Below are 12,722 nucleotides of genomic sequence, written 5' to 3'. Positions count from 1 at the left end.
CCTTTTTTAGAATGGACTGGACATATTCATTTTTCCTGCTGGAGGGGTAAACCCCCGTCACCAGCGAGGAGTTCCAGATCTCACTCAATAGTGGGAGAAACCAATGGGCAAATTTTTTTTAAAATCTGGCCAGACACGGGTCTACTGGAGAGCCTGATTTTATCCTATTAAGCTCCCCCGCAGATGTTTCTAGCTTTAGGGGGCGAAAGACTGCCCACGTGCTAGTTGCACACAATGTCTGGGATGGAAAATCTAGTGGTCCCGGGAGTGGAAAGGAGGAGTAAATATCCTGAATTTTTGTCTGGAAGAAAGTAGCTAGTTTTTCACATAGAATTTTGGAGGATGGAATAGTGCTTTTCAGTGCTACAGGTTTCATAAAGCCTTAAACAATATTGAACATTTCTTTTGTCGACTTATTCAAAGAGTTAATCTGATTGGCAAACACGTCCTAATGCTTTAAAGCATGACATTTTCTTAGTGCTGTTTTGTATATACACTTGTCTGCAGGCTCATAGTGTTTGCGCCAAGCATGCTCCAACCTCTTTAAAAGACTCTTCTCCAACCGGAGCTTGTCCGTAAACCAAGGAGCTAGGGTTTGCTCCTAGCAAGCTTCCTATTTTTCATTGGGGCGGTTTTATCCAGGGCTGATGTAACCCACTAGCTAAAGGTTAGTACATCCTGACTGGGATCTCCAGTGAGAAGGGGAAAGTGAATTGTAGCAAAAGGCCCATTGATTCAGTGGAGATCATGCTCCAATTCCTCCTGACTTCCTGGGTGGTTCTTGACAGATCTTTATGGTGAGACCCACAGATACTAAAAGGAATCAACCAATGATCTGACCAGGTCAGAGAAAGCGGGCCATCTACCTGTAATGCCTGATCATTGGCAAAAAGTAAATCTAGCATGTGGCCTGCCATATGAGTAGGCGCAGCTACCCTTTGCATCAGATTCAACCCATTTAAGGTATATTCCAACTGCACAGCTAAGGGCAGTTGGATTTGTCCATATGGACGTTAAAATCTCCAAGAACTGTCAATTTGACAAGTTGGGTAGTTTTAAAAATATGCCCACTGGAGCATTGAACACAGCTTCACTAGTTAAAAGCACACAGCAATAATTACAATTTTTAAAAGAAATGTGGAGATGAGATATCGCCAATTAGAACACCACTCACTCAAGCCCTGCCACAGCTTAATTAGAGTTTGTCAAAACACACTAGTCAAAAATGGCTTGCAAAGGATGGCCTAATGTTCACTCAACCTACATGCAGAAAATATATTCTCAAGTATGAGGGCATTGGCTTACAGGATCTCAAGAGAACTTCATGATGGGTCTCAAAGGTGGCATCCTCCTTCCTCAGAAGAGCAAAAGGGAGGTCCCAGGAAGAAGTCAGATGGGACCTCATCTGAGTACTAAGATCGATCAAGCTTTCCTAGGGGAATGATGCTTATGACCAATGAGTTAAGCACTGATTCAGGAGGTCCACACAACCCATTTGCCAGCCGTGGAGCTCTTAACGAGACATTGGCAAGAATGTTATTATTACCGCCTGAGACACCTTGCCTCCCATAGACGATCAAGGGCTTCTCCAGCTCAGGGCAGAAGGCCTCCACTCACCCGATAGATGGCATGCGTTATCTTCAAGCCCCTCCTGGCATTGATCTTCAAGATCAAGTTGCATTTGACAAACCATGGTATTGTTGGGGAGCTCCAAATTTGTATTAATAGCTGAGGTAGAGGTGAGGCCACTATCAATTTTTTGTTGAGCGAGAGGTTAGGGTTACAGAGGGGAAAGGAAAGCGTAAAACTAACTCATGGGTAAACAATAAGGGTCTCATTACAATGTTGGGTGGAATCACTTCAACAGGGGCCCCATAGTTGCCCACTCAGCCTTCAATCAGAGGCTGTGCACTAAAGGGGGCCCTGCTGTGCATCCCAACAACGCTTTCTGGCATGGTTTCCATGTTAGACAGACCAGCATGAAAACCAAGTCATAAATTGTCATTGTAATCTCAAGGGCAGAGAAGCACACCCTTGAGATTACTTGCCGCATTCCGACTTGCGGAAGGGCGCTCTGAGCCTGTCAGAAGCCAGACGGAATGACAGGTCAGATTCCTTTCCAATTGCTTCAGTCAATATGAGGCGGTCACCAGAAGAGCTGAGGTGACAGGGGGACCTTTGGATCTCCAAATGATGACACTGGCCACAAAGGGCAGTTGATGGAAATCCTAACTAACTTTTTCTCCCCCCCTCAGGGTTCCTCCTGGCATGAAGTCGCATGTGCGTTATCATCTTTTTAGTATCACTAATTGTTAGACGGTCAAAAGATCTGTTTTACGCTCTGCTTGTACCCTTGTTCTGTGTATACTATGCTCTTTTTTCTTTAGACCACCTGTTTTCTTGTGTTGTTATATTAGTAGGATTGGGGATTAAAACTGGATGGGTCTTTAAATATTTTCCCTATGACCCTCTCCCTCTCTCTCTCCGGGAGTTGAGTTCTGTGTGATTACATTACAATGAGTCTCAGAAGGCTCTGACTGTCAGTCGGAGCCTTCTGAGCTGCTTTCTAATCATCCCCATAGTATTTTAATAGGAACAGGATTAAAACTATATGGGGATCAATTCGACCCACTTACCGAGGTCAACATGTTTTTGCAGCACCATCAAAGGAGGTGCAAGTGAAATTCATCAGCACAAGGCTACCCTCAAATAAAAAAAACACAAAAGAAACATAGAATAAAGAAGTTACTGCAGGAGCTGTGGGAAGGTCGATGTACCTGAGAACTAGCCCTCAAAGGTACAGGGTCTAATAACTGGAAAAACATAATTCTGACAGCCGTGAGGTAGTGAAACTACATGTATCACACTTAGATTTTGGACAGGTATCTCACAAGGCAGTGCACACACGCGTGTCACAAGGGTGTCAATATATGAAGTGGTGGGCACAGTATTCAGTGCCTGGATACCATTACAGGTGATAAGCAGCACTCTACAAATTCACCTTACACTACATTACATTAAAAGCATTCCACTTATTTCATCTTACACAAACAATCAGTTTGTATGGTTACAGTCTTGTTGGTGGCAGAAGGGATCAGGTGCTAATGAGTGAAAAAGTACTTGGGCTCTCTTCCTTAAACATTTTGAGCTTGGCCACAATCAATGAGTATATTTAATTTACTTGTAAGTCCCTAGTAGAGTGGTAATACAGGTTCCTAGGGCCTGTAAATTGGATGCTACTAGTGGGCCTGCAGCACTGATTGTGCCACCCACTTAAGTAGCTATTAGACCTGGTATCATTGTTGTGGTTTCCCTTGTATTTTTGCCTCTACCTCCCGTATTTTTGACTGTATGCTGGACTTCATTTTTTGCTGGTTTGTTTCCGCTGGGCCCTTTACCACTGCTGATCAGTGGTAAAATGCAAGTGCTCCCTGTGTAAATTGTGATTCTAATTGGTACTCAATCGCTAGCATATTTGATCTACTGGTAAGTCCCCTGTAAAGTGCACTGTGTGTGCCCATGCCTGTAAATCAAATGCTACTAGTGGGCCTGCAGCACTGGTTGTGCCACCCACATGCGTAGCCCTGCAAACATGCCTCAGGCCTTCCACTGCAGTGTCTGTGAGTGCAGTTTTAAACTACCATGTCGACCTGGCAAGTGCACTCACTTGCTCGGGCCAAACCTCCCCTTTACTTACATGTAAGACACCCTCAATGTAGGTCCAAGGTAGCCCCATGGGCCGGGTACAGTGTATGTGAAAGGTAGGACATGTACTGGTGTGTTCTACAAGTCCTGATAGTAAAATACTACCAATTTCGTTATTCACAATTTTAAGGACTATCTCTCCCATAGGTGATTATTGGACCTGCCTTGAAACATCTGACAAGTGTAACTTTCAATTGTGAAAAGATAGAGATTTTGAGTTTGGGTTCCCTGAATTTAGGATTAAAAAATACATGTTTAATGAAGTTGGTTTTTAAATTGTGCATTTGAAAATGCTACTTTTAAAAAGTGGCCATTTTCTTGCTTTACCATCCTGTGCTTCAACCTGCCTGTGGAATCAATGTCTGGTCTAGACTGATAGGTGGGTTGTGTGTGCATTCACTCTAGACAGTTACACAAAGGGAGCTGAGGAGTGCCCTGAATATCACTGACACCTGTATAGGGCAGGACTCCGGAGGAGTACTGCCCCTTTGCTGTGTGTTGCTTTGCTGGGTTGGCCTGCAGTTGCTTTTTCTGTCTGTGGACAGTAAAAGAACTAAACTTTGATTTCTTGTATCCTGTTTTTTCTAAGGTTCTCCAATGGCTTGTGCATGCTTGCCTCCTGTTCGAAGACTCAGGGCCTTCAATGACTTCACCTGCAGTATTTCTGAAATCCACTGCTGGGGGTCCTGACCTGTCAAGTGATGCCAATTCCAGTTCTGGGCCTTTGGATGTGGTTCTGCTGCTTCAAGACTTGAAAATCCATGCATCGCCTTTCTAGCACCATTTTTCCTGCTGCGAGCTTGGCGGTTGGTTAAAAAACCAATGCCTCACCATGGTGCAGCTGAAAAAACAACACAGTGCCTGCTCGTGGCCTGAAGTACCAACGTAGCCCGAGTACAGAGCACCAAGTCTCTGACTGGGACTCAAGAACCAATGCATCCCTGTGACTCCTGACGCTTTCCTCCTCTGCAGCTGTTTTTCAACTTGACAGATCAAAGGTACTTTGTGCAGAAATCAACACATTCAAAGAAGTCCATGGACAGAATTGCTCATGTATGTTGGATATTTGTCATTTTGTTTTTTCTTTGTTTTAGAAAAAGATTGTTTCATTTTCTAAACTGTTGCTGTGTCCATTTATATCGTTTTCACTGTGTTACTTTGTGTGTTATGTACAAATACTTTACACAGTGACTCTGAGATAGGCCTGACTGCTCGTGCCAAGCTACCAAGGGGATAAGCAGGGGTTATCTTGGGTGTGTTACTCCCTTGCACTGACTAGATAAAAAGGGTCCCTACTTGGACCGGGTGCATACCCCTGCCAACTAAAGACCCCCATTTCTAGCAATAGCATTTTTAAACATGTCCCAGGCCAACTACTGCAGCCTGTGGGTGTAGTTTTAAACGGTCATTTTGCCTTGGAAAAATAAATATTTTGCCAGGCCTAAGCCTTCTTTTTGAACGTATATAAGACACCCCTTGGGTAGCTCTTAAACAGCCAAAAGGACAGGGTACATTGGATTTAAAAAGTTGGACATGTACCTTTAACTTTAACATGTCCTGGTAATGAAGATTTCTCAAATTCACTTTTCACTATTGCAAGGCCTTCCTCTCCATTCGAATAATATTGGGTTTCCCTTTTATATTTATTAAGGAATAACTTTTGTTTGGGAGCAAGGAGGGATGTCATGTTTAGTGTCTGAGAAAAAGGAATTTAAAACCCTCTTTAATGTGAAAGTCGGATTTAAGTCAATATTGTGAAAATGCCACTTTCATAAAGTTGACATCTTCTTATCCTGACCATTTGATGCCAGCAGCCTGTTCTAGGGTCACATGACTAGTTGTAATTGTCAGTTGGCCTTTGTGTATTCCTTCCAGACATTATCACAATAGAGGCTCTAGGTGTTGGCAGACTGGGCCATCCTGGTTTGATGGGGGTTGGCGCTGTCACCTACCACACTTCACTTTGTTCAATACCCATTTGTGTCAGTCCTCATAGATGTGCAGATATATATAGAAATAAGTCTTTATGGCGGTATGTACATTTTAAGTTAATGGTACATGCTACTCAATGTACTACAACTCTTCTTAAATTTTGTTCTAAGAATATATATAGTAATTGTATTTAGCCATTGAGACAGCACTCAACCTGAGCCCAGTCGTGAGCTTTGTTTGTGCCTACTCATAGATCTGCCCGTCCTGACATTTAAGAGTGTATGGATATTTTGCTGAAGACGGTAACTGGTATTGTCAAAGCATCATGAAGATATAATAATTCCGTTCTAAAATAAATTGGTCAAGAAACAGAAGTCTGGCAAAATATAATTTTCAAAATTGGTAGTGCATCCCTATTCCTATTTGCATTTTATGTGGGGTTAAGTAAAGTGAAATCATAGTGTTAAAATCTAGATTACGGCATCAACAATATCGGCGCCACCTTGTCCCTTTTCCAACTTATGTGTGCGCGTAAGCAGCAGCCATTTTGTGTGCCATGGCCTCTCTGCCCACTGCCGATAGCCAGCGCGTCTCTCTCCCTCTCTGACCCCGCAAGCACCCCCCCCGCGCGCTGACAGCCCACGTTCTCACATGCTTGGGCCATTAACCACCCCTTCAGCACGGCCCTGCCTCGGAGCCACATCCCGTACCCGGCTAACACCTCCCTCCGTCCTTTTGATGATCACACATCCTTTGATGAACCCCCTTCCTCTGTGCCCGATTGTCCGGCCCGATCCCAGGCCATCACCTAGCCCTGCGGATGCAGTTTATTGCCCCTTACAGTAGGAAGCTGTCCCTCTTCGAAGAATCTATGACTGATCTAAGCCCCCCCCCGCCCCATGAGATCCGATCAGCCGCCCACATTCCGGGAACCGGCGGAATGTCCTGGTGTGCGATAGTCATCACCTACTGTGACCAGGGTGGGGACTTCTACTGTAAATATGTGTGGGAACAGGCCCAAAGTGAGGATTCCGAGGATGTCTTTCCGTACATCAAAGTATTGACAAAAATGTGTTTCATGTAATAAAGCAATAAACCCGTGTATAAGAGGCCAGGCCTCAAGGATGCGTTTAGAGCACCTCGAGAAGATACCCTGTTGTCTGATTTGACGTGTTCTGCTCCGTCGGAATAAACTCCTGTTTCCTGTCTTCCAGTCTCCAGCGCCTGCCTCTTTATTTGGTAAACCTTGAGTTGGGTGAGAGGCGGCTAACGCCGGGCAAACCTTGAAAAGGGGTAATCGACCTGATCTGCCTGACCCTTTTTCTACAATAGTTGGGTGTTGAGAAAATGTAGGCTGAATGAAATACGATTTCATACTATCTGTGAACATATTATTGAACAGAGAGGTCACAACCAATAGGGGTTATTGCCCTCTCTGGTCGGTGTTTCTGTGTACAGTCACTGTTTCCAACATTTTTCTTCTAGGAGTAAAGTCAGACAGCTCTCAGGATTGGACATTCAAGAGTAGTTCATCTATAATTGCTCATTTCAAATCGTCCTTGATGTGGACATATACTATGATGAGATTTGCCAATTTCGTTGTGCTTCATTTACACATGATATTTCTTCTAAGTGTACTTATTATTATCCTGATCTTCCGTGTTGTAATGCCTATATACCAAAGTGAGCAAGGGCAGGTGATCATGTTTATTACTATTGCAGTTCATTATGGGTTAACTTGTGTTAATGAACTGGCCTGTAAATTTAAGATGAGGGTTAAATCCAAGTCTGTGATGGTGGTCTCTACACCTTGCTAAATGATTAGATGTCATCTACGTATCGTCGCCATGGTTTTGTATTAGTATAAAAAGGGTTTGTCTGTCAGTAGATGTGAATGGTCTCAAACTTGTGCATATACAGGTTTGCCAGATTTGGGGCTAATATGCTGCACATGGAGGTCACTTTTATTTGTAAGTATGGATTTCCCTTAAACCAAAGGCTGTTTTATGTTAGGGCTAATGTAGTGCATTGGATGCCTTTGTTTTGTTAGACATCCCTGTGAATGAAAATAGACAGGAAAACAACATCGCATCAAAGCTCCTCCCATAATTAATGGTGTCTGCCTCGGGGTCAGAATGACAAGAGATGTGATTTGTTACAGTCTCATTCTAGAATCTAAGGCATAACGGGAGGAACAAAACTTTACAAAGGTAGCAATCCAGCGAGACATAAAAATTCCAGCTGGAGGTTTCAGCCCTCGTATTTTTCATCCCACTGGTGCATCTATTATCTAGCGTTTCCTTTGCCTAGTAACACAGGTTATATGCCAAATCAGCCAGACCGAAGGAGTATTCTCACATATGTTGACAAGACTTTGCTTTCTGAACAGGAACACACGACCCTTCAGTTCTTCGACTTGTCCTTTGGAAGATGGTTATATATGGCAGAACACCTGGCGATCTGATTTGCTATAATGGTGAAGTTATCTTCACATATTGTAAATAGTCTGAAGATCAAATGCATATTTTTGCCACATATTGTTTACAAAAATAAACATTACCAACAAGCATTTTCACCTGCTCGAGCTTACGAAAGTGCAAACTTACATTACTGAAACAAATGAATCACGTCCAGAAGAACCACAGCTGTTAGATGCACTGGTGAACGTCTTGCATTAATTAGTCTGTCCAGTTGCCCGATGCATTTTTACGCACACAGGATATAACAGTCGGCTGCGTGTCCAAACGCATATGTAATGAGCTCTAAACGAGATAGATATCTCCAATAGTTTATACAATGGGTGAAGCACACCACACAAAGCAAAACCAGACAAGTGAAACAGCGGCACGTCACCCCTCACAAGACTGCAGTCAGAAGATCATTCACTGAAAAAAGACATTCTATTCAGATGCCCCATCTTCAGTTACTTTGATGACCTTGCATCAAGATTTCTTTTGCAAAGGTTCCTACCCAGGACAGAGCAAATCAATTATTTGAGCATCTCTCCAATATTCATTGTAGACAAAGGTATTTGATTGGAATCTGAAAAGCCGAATAATCTCGGCACTGGTGACATTTCTGGAAATGCGCTTTCTTTGGCTGCTCTATTTGGCAGGGCCCACGAGGACTATGAAACTGACCTTTTCGTTTCTGGGAGATCCAGTGTATCTTCCCAATATAACTGAAATGGGTATTATCTCAGCTGTAAGACCGTAGACATGACTAGCACATAATTATATCCAGTAGCACTGTACACTGCAGCAACACTCTGTGAACTAAACTGAACTAAAATCGAAAATTCATAGGACAAACTAAATTAAAATATAGTTTGCCAGAATTTCTTGACCGACTATACAGATGATAGTCAAATAAAGTGAGAATTACTAATGGTGTTAGTTTTCAGAATGTATAGCCAGAGGTAAATGGAACTCCTCATACATTTAACAAACATTCCTTTAAAATATATGAAAGAAGGCAGGGCTTGGGGCAGAGTTAAAATATTCACTTTCTCTTGCAGTTTATATCGACCCTGTAAATTATGTGTTATAAGTATTCCGGCCTGACAGCACATGGTAAAATATACATTTTGAGGTGACGGAGGTGACGCTAAGTCAACTGTTAAGAACAGTAACTGCCCAGCTGTTCAACAAAGAATAGCCATTGTGTGGGGAACCCCCTACATCTCGTGCAAAAAAAATCTTTTAAGAACTGCTGCCTTCCAATCAGAGAGATTATAACTACAAGACCAATCGGATGTGACGTGAGCAGGTTCCCTCTCTGCCCCATAATGCCGTGAACTGAAACCTACAGACAAGCATACAAATCCCAATATACCGAAATCAGAGATTAAACAAATCAGGACAGAAGAGACCTACACTGAACGCCATAATTAGGCAGCACAAAGGATATGGTAACTGGTTCTGTATATGCATCTTCCAGGTGTCAGGGAAAAGGGCAGCAACTAGATATGAATACACAAAACAGATATTAGGACCATAGCATGAGGGATGTAATAATAATAATAATCCACATTTGTAAAGCGCACAATCACCCGTAAGGGTCTCTAGGCGCCATCGGGAAGATTAAGCAAGCTATTGCCCACAGTCACATGGTGCTGGGCTAATCTGCCGCCGGTGCCAGGGATCGAACTGTGATCCCCAGATTCCAGTGTCAGTCGCCCTAACCGTGGCGCCACATCTCTTCCTTGTTAAGACAAACAGGCACATACATCATTGGCGGCTACTCTGCTAATGCGGAGGAGCGTCGTCACCCCACTGCCTTCAAACAGGAAAAGAAAGGAAAAAATACAATGAAAATACCGTAATGTTATTATCATTTTATTTTGTCCTCCTGCTGCTGCAGCTTGCATGAGGGAGCAGGGCCGCGGCTGAGGAGCAGGGGACAACCCTCCTAAATGTGCAATGACTGTTTGGTCGACCCTCTCGGGCCACCCAAAAACAGTCATGCGCACTTTCCCTGTTCTCCATTCAGGCTGCATTACAGCCTGCAGGGAGAACATGCCCATCCCTACAGCCCCTGGCTGAGCGCTGTGACCAATCACAACGCTGCATTGCAGCATTTTGATTGGTCATGGGGGTATGTGTGACTGGTGCTTCTTGTTCCTGTGAGATGAGCAAAGACATGCGGGATCCGGTGGGAAGGCGCATCTGCCTACACCCCCCATGTCCACCCGCCACCCGCGAGCTGTGCTGGCCGCCACAGATGCACATATTTGAAAAGAGCAATAATCGTGAAGGTCACTTTTGGTTGGAAAAATCCTGTGTGTTTGGCTTTAGTGAGTGGATAAACCAACCAGACACACCCTCCAGGCGCATTACACATATGAGAAAACTTCCACAATATACATGCATTTTCAGTTCTTGGTACTGCTCTGAACACTAGATCAAGGGATGATGATGGGAACTACCATCATATCCTTTATCACTATATTCATTTGAATTAGTAAAACTATTACAACAGTGTGTCCACTACCTAGGCATCATGTGCCACTGTTTATGGGCCATGGAGCACTCTAACCCCAAATTGTTAACTCTAGATTTAGAAAAGTGAATATAACATGTCCAATGGTCATTTCATAGGGAAGGTTTTGCCCATATTAATGTAAGGGTGCATGATGTAAAGGTTATGAATGTGATGACATTCCTGATAATTCTATAGGCTTTGGAATCATAACCTTCTGTATCTCGATACTTCAGTACTCCATCATGTGTCTCATATTCAGCCAATTCTACCGGTATCCTGAAATATCCAGAGAGCATCTTGGAAAAGACGATGAGCAAGGCACATCTTTGGGCCTAATTTATATGTTGGCAACATGCATACTCCATTGGAACAGTGGCGGAGAATACGTACTGCCAACATAATGTCCCACCTTCCGAATTCAGATGCAGGAGGATCTTTGTTTTAATTACTGTGAAGACTAATCAGTCTCTGCAATGATTAAATTACTCTCACGGACGTCTGTAGTAAGCTGTAAGGGCAGACCTTAATTGAGATGAGCAGAATTGGAGGTCAGTATTCACTACACATCAGCACCAGGATTCCCATGGCGGATTGACCCATTCTTTATTAAAAAATTTAAAAAATCCAGCTTTAAAAAAGAAAAAAAAGAAAACAGTTTGGTGTTGGGCTTTATCGTGTTTTCTGAGCCCTGCATCAAACTGCGAAAAGCACTGACAAGAACCACTGTGATGGCGGTTCCTGCCATTGTTTTAAGAAATGACCATTTGCATGGTGGTTCTTTCTCAATCTGGCGAACAGTACCCCCATCAGAGTGACAGAGTAATTTACTTTTTCGGAATGGCTGAGAAACCAGCCATCCACCAGATAATGAATATGACCATTTATCAGCAGACCCTCCAATGCCATCTGGGAAGTACTGAATTAAGTAAGAACCTAGGTTGTAAAATCCCAGGAAGCCATATTGAAGGGCAGTCGCTTCGCTCCATAGGCCATACTGTGTTTGACAGATGCATGTGTGAAGAAAGAGTAAACATTGGAATAGGTGCCACACATTTACTGGATTCAGCATCACAAGAGCACTAGTACTAGGCTTTCTAGTTTTCAGTTTCTAGTTATTTAGCATTTCAGTGGAGTTTTTTCATTGTTTTTTTAATGTTATTACAACTTTGTAAATATCAGTGGTTATCAGTTTTCATTCTTTTTTATCTCCATACAAAATCAGGCGGATGGAGTTTTTCCATTGCTTATAAAGAAAAACTAAGAGAGTGCACTAAGGGGAGGTAACTCCCTTCAAGGGGAGCACATTCTGCTATTTATTCGGATTTATGCCTAGGAGCAGAGGGTGATACACTGGTGTACCTACTCAATCTCAAAACCAAGAGCACATTTCTAACTCATATATAACCAAGGAGTGTGTTTGTAAATCCATTGTAACTTTCTATTGTCATGTTTCCATGGTCAGTTTGCCCAAGTATTGGACATTTTTGCAGACCTACCTAAAGAGGTTGTTTCCCAACGAGACTGGAAAAGTATATGTGATGAGTAGCAACAATTCACTATTGTCTTCCTGATCTTCCTCTCAGTCATCGTCTTTCAAGAACATCTTTTTATAATAAAACTGTCTCCTTCTGGACCGTGATGTCAGGAATTTGGATATTTAATACCACATAGAAAGTTCTAGGCCGAGCATAGCACCATGTCTTTCTGCAGCAGTTGTTGCTACCAGTTCTTTAACATATACATAGATAGGACTTTGGCTTACTGTGGAGATGTTCTCTCACACCTCATGCTATTGGCTGTTTTCTGTGTCATATTTTCTTGTATGGATGTATTGCTTTGCAGAGTATGAGGGACTATTTTACATCTCAAAAGTGCACCTAATCATCACACATTAAATTCTGTAGCTCATAAATACATTGAATACAGAAAGCAATATTTTTTGCTGCAGCACACTTTTTAATGTTTTAAGAGTAACAATGCAAGCCAGCTCTATTAGCTTTGCTTTTTTGATATAGTAGATAAGTATGATTTCATTCAAGGTGTCCTGTAATTTGTTAGGCCGTTCTTTCGTTTGAGCAAAGCAGCAAGTTTTCTCTTAATTT

The 12,722-nt window shown here is 42.7% G+C and overlaps 1 protein-coding gene and 1 long non-coding RNA gene across 3 annotated transcripts in view; one reads left to right on the top strand and one right to left on the bottom strand.

The window, feature by feature from the left end:
- LOC144825252 (uncharacterized) overlaps window positions 1-6,845 on the top strand; it is a 101,852-nt gene extending 95,007 nt beyond the window's left edge. Inside the window, exon 2 of the long non-coding RNA XR_013609354.1 lies at window positions 4,295-6,845. This is a non-coding gene — a long non-coding RNA (uncharacterized LOC144825252). The remainder of the gene's footprint in view (window positions 1-4,294) is intronic.
- The window catches only part of AGBL1 (AGBL carboxypeptidase 1), a 4,192,795-nt gene that overhangs the window by 533,262 nt on the left and 3,646,811 nt on the right, over window positions 1-12,722 (bottom strand). The window lies entirely within an intron of this gene.

The sequence above is a fragment of the Lissotriton helveticus genome, chromosome 3_1 (genome assembly GCF_964261635.1).
Source record: "Lissotriton helveticus chromosome 3_1, aLisHel1.1, whole genome shotgun sequence".
Classification (NCBI taxonomy): Eukaryota; Metazoa; Chordata; class Amphibia; order Caudata; family Salamandridae; genus Lissotriton; species Lissotriton helveticus.
The sequence above is the reverse complement of the archived record's forward strand: the minus strand, read 5'-3'. Positions and strand labels throughout refer to the sequence as shown.